Consider the following 17,359-nt stretch of genomic DNA (forward strand, 5'->3'; position numbering starts at 1 on the left):
TAAATACACATTCAAGCAAACAACTTGTATGGGATTTTGCAAGAAATAAGACGTAAATATTAAAATATAAAATTTGTTACAGGAAAACTCGTCCCTCTAGCCGAGTCGAGCCGCTCTCAGATTTCCACATAGGACCCATCAACGTACGGGTAAATATAACCTCCTAAGACCCCGCGTACAAAATTTTGTACAAAATAAAATAGTGCTATCTGACCCAGCTCTGTCATATAGTTTATAGTAGTAACCGCCCAGTGTACAATTTTTTGTACTTATTCTTTTAACAACTGTAGTTTTTTTCAAATCTTCCCGCGAATAGTTTCACATGTCAAAATTACTTAAATAGTTTGTATTGTCTATGTTATCAACGCTGCCAACAAAAAAATAAGTATATTTTCAAAACTAGCTGTGATGAACGACGAAACCTGCCGCTCCCTCGTGCTAAGAGTAAGTTTAATCTCAAAATACTTATCTATATAATCACTAGTTTTCCCACGTCACTGTTAATGTTATTTTATACTATAAGGTGTAAATATTACACACTATTAATATTTTTTGTTGCTGTATTGAATAAAGGTGATTCACAAAGTCATCAATTATTTTGTTCAATATTTTGTACATTGGTTCTCAGTATCAAACGTTAGGTATCTGCTTTTCATAGAGAGTATTTTTATTTTTATTTTAGATTCTAATGAAAATGAGATTCTTCAGTGTCTAAATGAATTAGAATATGAGTCAGAAGCTGAAGAGGACCCTTTTGAATATAATGAGACAGATGACCAGTACATGCCAGATGGAAGAGAGGAATCTTCATCTTCAAGTTCTTCTAGTGAAGATGAACAGCCGCTTATTGAAGATGACAATGATGATTCTCCTTTTTGGGAGGATCAAGTCGCAGCAGAACACGAATTCGTCTACGTTGGACACGTGGTTGTAGTCGTGGAAGAAATATTATAAGCACTCGCGGAAAAAGGAAGTCGTGGGAGTAGAAGTCAAGGACGCGTAATTTAATATTGCCTTAATAGAAGTTAAGCCTAAAGATCTCAAATGGAAAAATTTTGTTCTCTATTTAATTTCTATAATAAACTTTATTTTTTGTAATTTTGATTTATTATTTTCTCTGCTACATTAAGACCCACTGTACAAAATTTTGTACAAAAGATAGAATTACAGAAGGTGACCAAAAATGTCCCATAGACACCTGGTATTACGGTAAAAATACTTTCGAAACCCTAAAAGGTATAGCTTCAAAATTACGACGTTTTACGTCTCTGGGTCTGACAGCAATAAATTAATTTGTGCATAATTTTGTACAGTGGGTTTTTACGACTACCTTAGGTAGTTCCGATCTGGGTCTTAGGAGGATAATTGTTATGAACGCTCCATCAATTGTTATAATCGCAGTAACAGCTTATAAAACACATTCAAGATTGATACTAATTACATTACAGATACGAGTTCAGTTGACCCCAATCGGTACGTGTGTCCCCATCCGGCACCCCGAGGGATGTAATAAAATTTGCATACTTTTAATCAAGGGCCGTGTCGCGGAGAAGTTTGCCAATATCGGACCGCCGTGATCGATCTCATACCGGCTTGTCGTCGCATTACAACGCTGTTTACTGAACAAACGACGTGATAATGTGTCATCATAAGGCTGTTGCACATTATGTTTGCTAAAATTTGGAAGACGAATTGAGAGGTGGAGGTGGTACCTGTTACGGCGACTAATAAGCAAGGCTCCGAAATGTTTCAGTAGTACAGTATATTAGGTATGTTAATAATTACCTATAGGATATATATATGTATTTTAAGAAGTTAATATATTTTGTGAAGTTTATTAAAAATATTAAACAAACAGATTCGTGTTTCTTTAATTGTTGGACTCATTTAATAACCTTGCTAAGATATTTAAATGTTTTTGCTAGAAAATAAAATAATATCTACTACAAAATAAATAACATTGAGTATGGCTTCCAATTAGGTATAATTCGTAATTCTTTCTTTTTCATCCCCGCAGAGCGTATTATTAGATTCCTTGATTGAATAAAGCTTAAAATATTGTCACTTCTTTAATATTGCAGAGGATTCCCGTAGCGCAATTTGCAATAAATTAGCTGGCTTCTAATATAAAACGACAAAACGACTAGAGAGCGTCACGGCCCCAGCGCCGTCCGCCCGTCTGTCCATCTCCGCTCCGCATTAATCGTGTTTAGTTAGCGGATATTGGCGGCGGAAATTCAAATGCAATCAAATGAAAATAGAATTCGTAAAAAAGCAAAGAAAACAAACCGACAGGCGTCAGTCTAGCGGGAGAGAAGCGCTTCCCGCGCTTGATCGTCCCCGCCGCACGCTGACCGTACTTACACGATTTTAAATTGTACATATCTGAAATTCCGATCTGTCGCGCACCCACCCTGCGCTATGAAATGAAACGAAATAAAACTAGGACGACACCGTGCGCCCGGAAAAATCAAAATCGAAATTAAAAATAAAAGGTTTTTCCAGCGAGCGAGGGAGGCGGATGCAATGTTTGCGGCCGTCATTCGATGGAGTCCGCAATAAAAACATACTCGGAGCGTCTATGTATAATATATATATGTATATATATATGTATATATATGTATGTGTCGGATTGATTGGAATTGAATATGTGGGGGGAGGGAGGCGCTGCAGATCGAAGGTGAGCTCGCCGTGCTGCTAAGACTGTAATCGGTTTTGCCCGGGGCCGGCAACACCGCACCGCTCACAATTAAACTTTGTTTGTACATGTGTCGCTGGAGATTAGCCACAATGCTCTTTTTAAGTGGACCGTCTACTCCAGTCCCACAAGCAATTTAAGAATTTAGAGCACTATTTTAGCTATTACAAACACGTTTTGGTGCATTCACACGTGCTTATCGTAACTACTTACCCACAAAACGTTGTTTTTGAGTATATGTTGAAAATAAAACAAAATACAAGTATTTAGATACAATATGGAGCTCGTGTAAATTGCAAATAATTTTCTCTGCAGACGTTGAAGATTTAATTATAAAATAAAAATGGACAAAGTTTATCTTAAGAATTTAAAGTCACTCATGAAAGAAAGAATAAAATAATAAATAAACTATATACTATGTCGTAACGAAATTGCATAAGTTCATTCATGCAACAAAATTACGAAGAACATTTACGTCGGAATTTTGTTCAATAAATTTTATAGGTTCAATATAAAATGAATAATGACCATCATTGAGCCCCGAATCTGTTCAGAACGGATAGATAACGCAAATGTTCAAAAGATGTAAATGCGACGTGGAGCGGTGCGGTAACTTGCTATAAATCATCGGGAGGGGGCGCTGATTGCCTACAATTATGGCATTTGCTTTCATGCCTAATTTTATGTTACTATCTTCCCCCTTAACTTCTTTCTACGTATGCTTGAGATACATGAGTAATGTAGTACAATTAGGCGGGAGTCTAGACTCTAGACTACATAGTTTGATGATATGGCTAAATAGGTAAATGCTTATGAATGAATAAGTGTACCGTACTCGTAGGACAATTATTCAATCTGTCTTCTACTTTTTATCATAATATTGTCAATATTTAGTTATAATAAAAATTATCACATAATAATTGTGTTACTTTTACCACAGACTAATAATAATATACTACGTTTCTTTTACATTAAATTTACAACATTTTTTATAAATTTATATAAAAATTATTACAGCCATCTCGAAAAATTTAGACTTTTAAATTTATATGAAATGTCTTATGGCGTACAGACACATAATTTTGGGGCTCCAGGGTAAAATATTACGAAAGGGACATTTTATTTTAGTAACTGTATGCTTATATATTATATTATTTATATTATATAGAAATATGTCCAAGTTTGATTAAATTTGGGAATAAATGATGAAAATTCATAGAGGTAGAGCAAAAAAATTATCGTAAAAGAACCTTTTTTCTGTTTTGTTTCAAAATTAATGAATGAGGACATGAGGTATCAATAATTTCTTAATATTTATTACTAAGTATCTTATATTAACCATATGGTTATATCAACCATAAATTTAAAAGATGAACCACTCCAGATTATATTTGGGTTGGTAGAGCAAGGCTAGGCAGAGTTAGAATAACCTTCATTCGAGCTATCAATCACAGCGGCATTGCAGCCGTGAAGTCATCGGAGGTTTGGGGGGCAAGGGGCAAAGATAATTCCTGTTTAACTTCCGTTTCCAACTTATCGAATAATTTAACTGAACATTTATTTTTGCGCGCTCATCAATCAACCGAGCTCGCTTTCCACCGATAAGCCTCGCCTCGACGCCGAGAAATGACTAGGCATTACATAAATCCCCTCGGATGATGAAAAGTGAAGTCTAACAGATAAGAACCGGCAAAAAGTTACGATGAGAAATGAATCGCGATTTGTATTCACTGGGAACGCCCAGCGCCAACGCTACGCGCGAAGCTCATCGCTACGAGATGCAGCTACACCTACAGAAAGCTTAGAGACTACAAGTGTACAAGAAAACAATATAGGTAATATACTCTATGCCTATATAAGTACAAATATAAAACATTTTCACGTATATATTTTACAGAAAAATCTTTCATACAACCGTCGCTGTATTTTTAACCGAAAAAATAAAAACAACAAAAAGCCAAGTTTAATCGAAACTTTTCTCCTGGCAGCCATTATTTAGATAAACAGTACAATACATAAGCCTATCTCGACATTTATTTTATCACGGGTTCACATCACGCGCCGCTATTCCCTGTTATGATACGGCCCGTACCTGAGTGGAGCTGAAAGAAAAGCTATAAACCTGTTCGAAGCGTTTCTTCCGGCGCGCCGGAGCGTCGCGTACGCGCTCCGACTCGCCAAGCAGCCCCCTCCCTCGCGCGCCTAACCCCGCTCGCCCCCCACATCTGCCGACCATATTTTCCACTTTATGTGTGACAGTTGAGGTAATATCGAGACTCTCGCCGCTCTCTGATTGGACGAAAAATACACATTAAAGGAACCTGCCGGTTACGAGCGAGCGATTCGAAACTGTATTCCCGTGGAAAATGTCGGAAAATATTGTATTATGGGGGTGGAAAATTGCCACCCCCGGCCCGCTCGCTCGACTCCGGCAAAAACTGTCGAGTATTTGTTTTTGATGAAAACGATTTATTATTCTACGTGGGTTGGAGGCAATAAAGATAAGCCGGCGAGGTGGCGGAGCCTTATTACGGCTAACCCTCGCCTTTGTTTCCTTATAAAGAATAATAAATGAGGCCACCACGCTTATGTACAAAGTTCCTTAATTATTTATGTTACACGAACGCTGTTGATATTTGATCCATAAGCTTGAACTGTTGCTGAAACAGATTTATGCTGTGTCGAAAGCACAGACACTCAAACCAATCTCTTTTATTCACATAAAAATTTGGTTTACGTATTCATTGCAGAACTTCATAATAAAAACAATATACTTAGTTAACCTGATCATATATGGAGTTTTATTTTTATTAGTAAATAATAAATATATAAAATATAAATCATAGTCATGCTCATGAACAGAACCATAGTGCAATCTGAAAGGCATGTAGTTAACTAATGTTCTAATAACCCCTGTGGAGAGGCTCCCCTCTTTTTCTCTCTATGATCAACCATAATTTTTACTTGTTTTATTCATCTGTTGCGGTTTATGCTCTATATGAGAGATACAAAGCGTTTATGACTTTCTGACCTTTGACACACCATTTTTGTATTATTATTTTTCTGACAAATGAAACACTATTTTTTGAATATGTTCTAATTAATTTTTAAAATTGTTGCATACCGTTTACGTTTATTTTTCTTTTAGACCCATAAAAATGGCAGAAAATAGTGACACATCAAAAAACCGTGACATAAAATTGAATAAAGTTAAATATGAACAATTACAAAATGAATAGTAACCGCAATCAATTGCAACAGTTCCCTTGACTGACAAATTTGTACAAACAAATTGGTTGTGCAGCGCCCTCCCTTGTCTGTCTGGGCGACGGCGACGTTTAAAAATTTAAATATCGACAAGCAAGGGAGCCTCAAAATGAACGGAGTTTGTCAAAATGTTGATACGACGAAAAATTAAAACATGAAATAACATTTCATGTTTTTTAATTGAGATTTTTAATATTAATTGATGTTAATTTTTAGTTTCTACATAAGTAGATATAATTTGTCAAATGTTGTGTTGTTTACTTTCTTTTAAGTTTCATAATGTCACTTCAGGGATGGGCATATTTGAATTGAATTTAATGTATTTAAAACACTAACCACAAACATTATGAAACCATATGATACTTTCAAAACGAAGCACATTTTTTTCCAATAACAATTTTCCAAAAGCGTTCTCCTCGCCGCGAACGCAATATTTAACAAAACGTTTATGCAGCCGTGATAAAACAACACCCTAGCAATATCCACAAAGAAAGGGATGACACTACGCCACTAGTAGCATAGAAAGGGTGGCATGATAATCAACAGAGCATAACTCATAAATAAAATACAATATGGTGAGCAAAACATTGAATTATGCCGGTATTATGTCACATTTGGCCTTTGTGAATTAGTCACAGCAAATCGCGAGGGGTGCAGATTGGGTATTTGACGGTCTTGTTAACGGTCCGTGCTCACTAGATTTATTACTTATAGCTCTGATGTTCTTATTAATTATAGCTTATTGTTTTGTCTTTGTTTTTTTCATTTTTCAATAATATAATTTATTTTAATTAAGGATAGAGAGTTTGAATTGAATTGTTAAATATACAATACAGCTACGCACGTGTAGAAAAGTTCGACATACACACGAAAGCATGTAACAAACGAGGTAAACGAGTAAACATATTAAAACGCTTCGATTTATAAACAAAATGTTCTCTCCGCTAAGCTATAAAGGGAAAGCGGTTCGACTCAGCAAAATCATAGAAAGCACATAAATTGGCGCGCATTAACATTTCCTTTATCCTACGTGTCGGCGTATGACGGGGGCGCCGCTACCGACGGGAGCCGCCCAAGACAATAAATTTACATATTTCACCCCTCAAACAGACCTTTTTTGCCATTCCACAGAATTACGCGCATATGGGAATATTCTGTTGAATATATCAACAGTAAGGCGATATACTCCGCGAATAAAATTATCTCAGACACATTTGCGGATGAGAACCCCCACGCTCGGAGTAATGATGAGTACAAATTACAAAATAAAAATAGAATTTCGCTGAATTTAATTATGGAATTGTGACGTAATAAACAGCTTTATACGAATTACAAGGAAGTATTGTAATAATTATGGTAGATGAAATGTTAAACGTAACTCTTGAATAATCTCAAATAACTTTTTAAGCTTTTTTTTATATACATAATTTGAAATTTATATTAAATGCAATGCAAAAAAATTATATTAACAATCATATTAAAATTGTTAACAGTTAATTTTATTATTTTAGCTTTGCCTTCTCCTAGACATCATTACTAGGTAAATAAGTGAAGTGAATAAATATTATATAAAAATATAAATCGATTGAATTTTTAAAACTATAGCAAAAGTTAATTATTAAAACAATATGGACGATATATTTTCATTCATTGAAACTGCCATATCTCCAATATAAATAAAGTAAAACTACAGCGAATCGTCACAGATGGAAATGTAATTTTGCGGTAAAAGCACCCTCCAAAGGGTCAAATCAAAATCATTTTCACAGACCAGTGAAGCGACATCCTCGTATATACGGATTGTATGCTAGAGTTGACCACTCGGTATTACCTTGTGCCTATAAATGAATTTTGTAATTATTATGTATTCACATGTAGACATACGTTCCTATTATGACAAAAGGGTATTAAAATATTCAATCAGAACAAAAGAAGCAATTAATGAGGCTTACTTAACAAATTATACTACCACGCAAATAATAATACCATTTAACCACAGAATGCTTAAATAATTTTATTTTAATTCGATTACGATATTGACTTATAATTATTCAATTTTGAAACACTATTCAGACTTATGCATTTACTCTTTATAACACCAATTGAAACTACAAAGTGATCCTAACTGTGCTAACGCTATTCATGTCGTTACTATTTTGAAAATACACAGTGCAAATCTACTTCAAACAACGCCTGATGCACCGGCTCAATGGATGCGGTTACAAGCAATGTAGATTAGTTTACGTTAGGCGCATGCAACCAGCTAACTAATCTTTGCAATTGTTACCATCTATCTACATATAAAGCAACATTTTTAAACAGCATCGCAGCGCTGTCTAATAATATTAACGCAATTGAAGTTTTGCTCGGATATACGTGTACATTAATCTCATTTCATTGTCTCGAAGAGTGTGTAGAGCGCTGGGAAATATCGCATTCTGTGCACGAATTCCACCACAATCGATAAGAGAGATGACCACTAGCCGCGAGGAGAGGGGGGAGGACGGCGATGGGGAGACTGTTATTTGATTAGTCTTGCCGAGAATGAGCTCGCCTTTACTTAATGGGGTGAGGGCATGTAACTGGACCACGTATAATTTTCTACGTTCGCTAACTGCTCGCCGGAAGATATCAAAATCGATCCGTAAGGACATCGCATTTAACACGTTCGCTGCGAAACAGGGCTTGAAACACCCTGTCCGTGTCTCGTCGTTATAGCGGTAGGAAAAAACTTAAACTTCTCTGTCGTGCGGGAGGCATAACTTCCATCTGGTTCAGTGTAGGAAAGTGATATCTATATATCTGAGATGTGCTATTGATTCCTAGTTCAATGGTATACCGACCTTAATACCGGGTTTCTTAGACCTCGTGCCGCACTGAACAAATAAAAATTCTAACACAGTGCGGAACGAGGTTGCGAACACCTCGTACCACCGCGCACCTCGTACCGCACCTTAAGCTAGCTTCACGCGGTTAGTGTTGTGCAACGCATTCGAGACTATTTGTGGAACAACTTATTGAAGCTTTTACAAAGAAGGACCTGAATGTGGATACAGGTAATTTTCAAACATCCTAACTACTCGTTATAATAAATATCGTTAATAGAAACGTGAATGTGACATGTTGATTAACTTTCTACAAATAGGTTGATAATCATGATTACTATTAGTGTGTTTGTTCATTGAATCAACTAGCGGCAAATCCAAAACACCCGGCAATCGGTGTATGGCTCATCAAAATTTAACTCTTGCCTAAGTCAACAAGCCAACAAACAAGGCACATCATCTCTTAAAGGGATCAAAGAATAGGAGATGTGTAGGATGTTACGAAAAACTCCGCACCTTCTTAACAAGTCGTAAGGCCGACAAAAAAGTAAAGGAAATTCTCACAGAATGCACTGGTTGCAAACAATATTCTGGTTTGGCCTGTTTTAATAAAAAAACATCCATAAGTTTGATAAATAAATACAATTAAATAAAATCGATATTTCTTTTCCCATCACTAAATTATATGAAAAACTGCTATTGTTCAGTGCGGTATGGGGTACATCAGACCCCACATTTTATTTTACCCATAGAATCTAAACTAACTAATCTAACCACGGGCGGCGGTAGATTTAGGTTAATGAACTCATTGTTAATAATAATCACGACAAAAGCCGCACACTTTGTCTTATTTGGCGCCAAAAAAAGGATTTTGGTCTCCTACGGGCGGTGGGGTTTAATATGCCTCGTGCCGCCACAATCTCTGGTATAGGACAAGGTTTAAAACGACCCGTAACGCAGTAATGGAAAGTACAGATATATCTGTGCCGCAGCGAACGTGTTAAAAGATTAAATAGACATTCTGCAATCATCGCTTAATAGACACGCATTTCGACATAAATGAGTTTCGCTTCAAATTAATTAGTAGTACGTTTCCATTATAAGGACAAATGTAAAAGCGACCGCTTAATAGCGTGGTGGAAAACTCGCTAGTTTTAGCTCGCGCGAATAGGGCCGGAGAGAAATTGCGGATAGACATAATCAGTCTTCTGGCTTTGAGGCCGCAGCGCCCTAATGTGGCGCACGCCTCTTCACCTGATGAATACACACGCATTATCCGCGCTGATACAATTCAATAACAACGTTTCATTTGCTCCTAATTGAAATTTTATCTATGCGTCTCTTTGTTCTGAATTGAGGTGATGTGAATGGTTTGGTTTCGAAAAATAAATGTAACTATCGTAGGTATATCATATCGTATATATGTATATTCTTTTGAAACGTTCCATAGTTCTGTCTAAATTCATTTTTCTCAACATGAACTTTCAGTACTTCTACATAATTATTATTTTCATTAGATTTACTTACATACATTGCATTGGTTAGAACTTTCATACAATGAAGGGCGACGCTATTAGAACGGTCTGTAATGACCCCATTTCGATCTTACAAAAAGCAATTACAATAAAGTTCCATTCGCATGCTCGTTAACCGGACGACATATCTGAGTCCCTCAGTCAACTCGCCTTTTGCACACGTTTCATCTTACCGACGTACGGCTCAGTTGTAACCATGATTACGTTAGTAGGTAATATCGAAAAGTTTGAAGTTTTGAAGAATATAAAAATATCAAATAAATTTTGAAGAAATATGTTCTTAATATATTTCTCAATATGAAGCATTTAGTAGATAGATTAGATATCAAAATACTATGATCACCTCTAACATAACAAATTTTGCAAGTTTGCTCATTACAATCAAATATAAAAAGAACCTTGACGCTTCTTAAAAAAGACACTTTAAAATGTATTGGATATAGCTCGACATAAAAACCGTATTAGCTGAAACAATTTAAGTATTAATAGCCCGTAATAATAGGTAAGGTGACAAGATAAAAGAGGCAGCGAGGTAGGAAGGTGTGTGGCATCCACCCGCCCCGAACACCTTAACTGCCGAGCACACGCTTTACGAGCGAGGGATTAACCCATGTAACGAGATTCATTAATTCTTGTCGTTAAAATTTGTCGTTCTCGATTAATAAGGAAGTCACGGACGAAGGCACGTTATTATCACTCGACCGCACGGCGTCGGGGCCCAGAGGCTATACCGTCGCAAAACTTCCCACACCGCCTGCTTTATTTACACTATCGAGTAAATTAAACTCACTCGAGTGTCGGAGAAAACTTTAACGGAACTTTGTGTGTAATAAGTGGTGCAACAACACTAGTAGAAGAGCAAACGTCGGACGCGGTCTCCGCTCCACACTTCTCTCGCACTTAACTCTTTGGGACATATTTATTCGACCCTCCGGCGACCGCTGCGACACTTGCCCGGAGCCCCTTTAAAATTAACTAACGAATCAAAGAAACTATTAAATCTTCCCAACTACTCACATAGATACGAAGGTAAACTTAATTTAAGTCCGTAGCCACAGAATGTTTAATAATGTATACCAACTAACGGATTTGTCAATGAAAATTTCGGTATTATTAATTGGTTTGTATCAAACAAAAAGTGTTGAAATATTTTTAAAGAGACAATACTAAGTTTCAACCTCGTTTCAACTGATATTGAACTGTGACTTCAATGCCTCATGCTACTTTTTTAATGTAGTAAGAATAATAAAAACAAAGGAAAGCAATTCCTCGACTCTCGCACAATTAGTATGTAATTTTAACGTAGGGTCAATCAGTGAGCTATACCGTATATCTCCGTCGGCCAAGACGGTAACGATAATGAATCGGCGTCGTAAGTGCACCGGACCGCAATCCGGAATTATTAACAACTGTGTTTTATTTGCGATTTCCTTCTGTTCCTTCAAGATTGCGGGAAAATCTAACCAACCACTGTTTGACAGCTAAGCATTGTTAAGATGGGCTTTTAATACAAATTACGGGGCACTGGTCACCGTCTTAATTCAGTTTCAATTAGACGGCATTACTTATGCATAAAGAACTATTGTGGCGTCTACAAAGCCGCATTTCCTTGTCCTTTAGGAGAACCCTCTTCGGACGACACACTGGACTTGTTTATTATTTGTTTTACCTACCTTCGACCCTCCTACAACTGTCCACTAAGTGTTGATTACTTGTAAACATACTTATTTTCATCTTCAATAAATTAATGTTTTTGTTGGGACGTTATCTGTTTATATTACGACGTTTTATTACAGTGTAAAATAAAGCTGATTCATAAGTTTTATATTATTCGATTTGTTCTTTGCGTGGCGGGAATTGATAAGACGCTCACCAACCTTTTCGTCTATTGCCTCAAATTTATTGCTGTTTTGGGTTTTTATTGTTCCGTTTTATGGGCTCATCGTATATAAACTATAGATAGAGATAAATTCAGGGACCGCTATTAAAACAACCTATATTTGCAAAACAAATGTTTAATTTAACCTACGCCACGTCCGAAACATGAGTTTTATTACATTTCTAAACAATTCCCTTTGAAAAATACCACATGAAACTAAGAGGAAACAAAATGTTTCTAATAAAAATTGTTACGTTCTCCACGATATATCACATGAAATATTCTCGGAAGGTTCTACGAGCGCGACAGAGATAGTCGACGAGGCGCTGACCCTCGGCCCATAATGTACGGTCCGGTTAGGTACACGACTTACGGAAAATGGTACCTACATATCCCCGCGCCCGCACCCCGTGCATGAAATGCTTATTATACGCGGCACGTACACCGCCACCCCGCGTTTTCCGCCGCCGCTCCTTGCCTCGCTTCCTCCAACAGGCTGACCGCTCGCTCGGAGAGGGACACAAGACCAATATTATAGCAAATCGAGGATTGTTATGTCCGGTCCGGCAGAGGTCGGCGTAATATATGACCACGGTATTCCGGGCACATATATTAACACAGAACTCGCCTCATACGAAAAGATCTTACACGATGGAAATAAATGGGAAGGAAAATTTTGTCGGTGAAATTCATTGAGATGGAAGAAGTGGAAACATGATGAATAATTATAGTCATTTTTCAGTGTGTTTTGTGGAGTATCAAAAATTGCAAAGTAAATAATAAAATATTTGGAATGGTAATATAATGATCGATTTATCATTGCGTCGGTCAGACGAACCTTTAGAGCCGAAAAGACAAATGAAGAATGATCACCGCAGCGTAGGGCTTCATCTTCAGAGGGGCAGGGGAGACGAGCTATAATAGTAATACGTCGTACTAAGTGAATGATTTGCTAGAAAGATATAAAAAGTCTTAGAATTTCGTAGCACTTCGTACAAAATATTTTCGCCATCGAGAAATTCGTATTGGTGTTATCTACATCTGAGTAAATATCACAAATATATAATTATCGAATAGATAGGTATAAGAATTGTATCCCAAACTATTAAATTATACATATATTTAATAAATATCGATGGCACCAAACGCATTAAAAATAACATAGATACAACAGACAACTCTGAATACGTTCCTGCTTAAAAATGCAAGCACGGCTTCAGTCGCGATAAATGTCTTGGGGTGCAGCCGCCCACACCGCCTAAACGAATTTAAATAAAATCAGGTATTAAAATCTGAAGGCGATCTTGCAAAAATATACCTATGTCAAGAGAGATTTGAACGAAATAAAAATTCCTCGAGCCCGTCGCATTATCGAGGGGCGGGCCTCCTGTTTTCTTTTATAGCTGTCGTACGGTATAATCTTCAAGAAAAATGCGATATTTAAATGAAGTGAATTCCTCAATGGAGATTTGCTCGATACCCGAACATTTATGTTGCATTCCATTTATTACATCTCGAATTTCTACGTTAATCCATTTAGAGCTTTACAATTCAGAGTGTCAGGCTTTTGTATACACTTCGTATCATACAATATGAAAAGATGAACTCCGTATAAAAATATATAAAAGATTACGTTCCTCTTTAAAGTAAAGCGAAGTTTCAAAAATTATACCTTGCTACAATTTAACGGTAGCAAGCAAAAATTGTTTCTATTATGGAAAAGATTTTCGATTTAACTATACTCACTGACCTACACTTTCACACACAAAAGTAAACACTCATCCTTACAAGAAGAAATCATAAATGGGGTATCTGTTAAAACATATCGCTGTCACGGGCTAATACTCGTTGCGTGCCTAGTATAAACATTGGATAATATTAAGAGTAATGTGGCCGAGTCGCGTGCGCCGGCCTCGGTTCCCCCAGAACTAGCTTCCTATACACGTGGCCGACACGCACAACACGTCTCTAATTGCCCCACTATAAGGATTGTGACAATATTGCACAATCCAGTGAAAATAACTCCGGCTTATTTAGTGAACGTTCAAGCTGACAATAATCCCTCATTTTAATAGATAAACATGGGCGGAGTTGTGTCATTTGTCTCGCATTAAAACTTATATAGCAGCTGAGCTAATTTTATTTTCTCTCTATTCGAATGAACACAAAATTACTCATTTTTTTTAAAACTTTATACAACAACGCATTAAATGCAAGAAGTTGCGTAGGCACATTTATCTACAACGTCAAATTTATTTAAATACGCAATTTCTCGGTCGTAATGATTAAATTAAAAGAAATAAAGCCCTGACACAAGACAAACTGCCGCCATGAGAAATAAAAAGAGCAAGGCAAATGAGAAGAACTCATTTAGGCGACCGCTGAATTGTGTTCGAGAGGATAATAAAAAAGGAAGTCAGTAGTGACACGCACAATAAGCATCAACCTCAAGAATATCATAGATAACGGCGCGGAGCCCCCACAGGGAGCTCATTAGTAGACCGTAGGGAAATTAAAAAGAAAGCAAGATCTCGGACTCAATTGCGAGCGGAGAGAAACGACGGCCTTCCTCTCATAACATTACATACAGCTCCAACGATTTTCCGGACAATTATTATTTTGTGGTGCGTAAGCAGACCCGGAAAAGCAGTTAATGGCAGAGTGAGGGTTGATATCTACTGATTCTGTACAAATCTGCCTTAAACAACCTCTATGCGAATTATATCCAACAAATACATTGAAAAATTAATTATGTCTATACTACATAATTTTTTTTGAAACTTCATAAAATTAGCAATACCATAGGTACATTTATAGTAGTAGGTACCTACACGTAGTTCTAACATTTTCTTAATAAATGATTGCATATATGGTCGAGACAATAGTTCTACTTGTTTAACTTTTTGTTGAAGATAACACTTATATCAAAATCAAAACAATAGTCATTTTCTAAAAAACAAACTCTTAGATTTCTAACTTACTCGATTTACTAGAAGAAATCAATAGAAATCTTGCATTTATGCAAAACAAAGGCAATCAAGGCTCGGACGAACAAAAGAAATGAGCTTCATTAAGCGACGGAATGAAAACTTTAATAATGTAAGATGCAAAAAAAAGTCTACAAAATGCTTAAGAAAATCTGACAACATAAAGGCTGTTGTAACCGGGGACTTGCCGTAAAATCATTAAGATGCTAATAAAAACTTCCTTTTGTAGCGCAAAGACGAACTCCAGAGACGGTGAAAAAATATTCAAATAAAAACTCATTCGAGAGAGTGGAATAGGAAACGGTGCCCATGATTATTCTTTAAAACATAATGAAGAGAATTAATGTAAATATTCTTTTTTGCTCAGAACTTTGCGCCCTCCGGAAAGTTTTATTTTACAGCGTGTCATTTAACGACCGACCCTACTTATTGACATTCAATTCGGGGGGAAATTGATTTATGAAGATTGTTGCCTTAATTGAAAAAAGATTTCATCGTGACAGATATAAAATACTATTCATTTTAAAATCACTTTCGAGCATTGTATGAGTTTACTGACTTAATAAAAATCAGTTAATTGCACGGCACTGCGTGAAAAAGTTATTAATTGTAACATATTTGACGACGTTATTATAAACACACAATACGAATGGAATCAGTTTTTAATTAAATAAATTAGAAAATAGTGCAGATGAAAGATACGTTTGTCGTCACAGTTGATAGTCACTTAACATATTTTTTGTAGGAAGAAATGGAACGATACAATGGACGCATTGTTGCATTATTGAGCACCACGCGACAGCGGACGGGCGACGGGCGGTGCAGCTGCGACTCGCTGTCATAGTGATTGCATTCACGACAGCCGGAACTAATGTTTCTAATTTTTACAATTACTTTATCAATTATTAAAGCGTTAATATTAAACTATACGAATATCAATGTACTTATTGTTACGGACACGCGAATATTCATACACGTTTTATTTTGATCATTGTTTTTTTGATAAAGATACATTTTGATTTCATAATATATTTACACTATATTTACTTTCTAGCTTTCTTGTATTGATAGGGAAAGTTACTGTTTAAATTTATCATTGATTTCTTAGACCAATAACACTTATTTAATACATTAGTGTCCATATAATAAAACGTGTTGATACTGCCGACCAAAATCAACTAAGGCAAGTCAAACAGACATTAGGCCAAATTATACACATTAAGAGCTCCCAAATCGACTTCTAATATGCAATCACATACTTTATAGAAAATTTATCGTACCTATTACAAGATTCGCATTAAACTACCCAGAAAATCTTTAACCTAAGCTTTAAGCTTATAAAAGCTCGGCGCTAATGGCCGGATACCGGAAATTGCGCTCTCATATATCTCCGAACAGATTTATGAAAGTACTCACACACGAGACTCTGCCTCTCGCATACAGCCTTCTGACGTATGTGAGCAGTGTCTCAGCCACTTTGACACTTATTAATTTAAAGGGCCATTAATTTTATAGCTTAAAGTTGCGATAAGATTTAGTTGAAAACTATCCGCTATTGAACGTTTCGCTTAACTTATGGAACCCACACGGACTCTCTTTACGATAATTACCTACCTCATTTCAAATGCACGTAATTTATTTAAAGCTACGTAAAAATATTTGTCTAGTTTTCAGAATCACCTCATTTTATTAGATAAACAAACGGACCTAACTGTTATTTCCCCAAAAATATTTCCATATAGATTAAGGACATACATTTAGATTTTAATCTTAATACTACTACGCGCGTAGCAGCTCAAAGGGCTACGTGGTCGCGTAGATAATCCGGGGCCGAACGCGCTCTCTCACGCCTCCCGTAGCCGATATGACTGTGATGGTCTTTCCCTGTCATGTTTAATGCATTTGGCTCTACGAAAATCTCTAATGCATGTATTTATAATATTATCGTAATGTAGCATGATTTATAATCTATGAAAATATTATTAATTTGCTTTAGCAAAATATGCAATTGTACAAAAAACTAATATAACGTAGCACATTTTATGGTCTTAAAACAAATTTCTTGTATTAATTTGACTTAGCAAAATAAACAAATTGTTCACAAATAATTCATAATAATCGTTAACAATTCTACTTTATCAACCAGATTTAGATTTGATTGTGTATAA

The 17,359-nt window shown here is 36.2% G+C and overlaps 1 long non-coding RNA gene across 7 annotated transcripts in view; it reads left to right on the plus strand.

The window, feature by feature from the left end:
* LOC149910388 (uncharacterized) overlaps positions 1-1,760 on the plus strand; it is a 176,551-nt gene extending 174,791 nt beyond the window's left edge. For 5 of the 7 annotated variants that reach the window (XR_016457828.1, XR_016457830.1, XR_016457824.1 and 2 more), the window contains 2 exons: positions 83-149; positions 1,449-1,760. This is a non-coding gene — a long non-coding RNA (uncharacterized LOC149910388). Of the gene's footprint in view, positions 1-82; positions 150-1,426 lie in introns of all 7 variants that reach the window. The other 2 variants (XR_016457834.1, XR_016457833.1) reach the window with 2 other exon arrangements.
* The last annotated feature ends 15,599 nt before the right edge of the window (positions 1,761-17,359 follow it).

Source organism: Colias eurytheme, chromosome 2, assembly GCF_061535395.1.
Source record: "Colias eurytheme isolate Ceu_HAF_F1 chromosome 2, ilColEury1 Martin Lab GWU primary, whole genome shotgun sequence".
Lineage (NCBI taxonomy): Eukaryota > Metazoa > Arthropoda > Insecta > Lepidoptera > Pieridae > Colias > Colias eurytheme.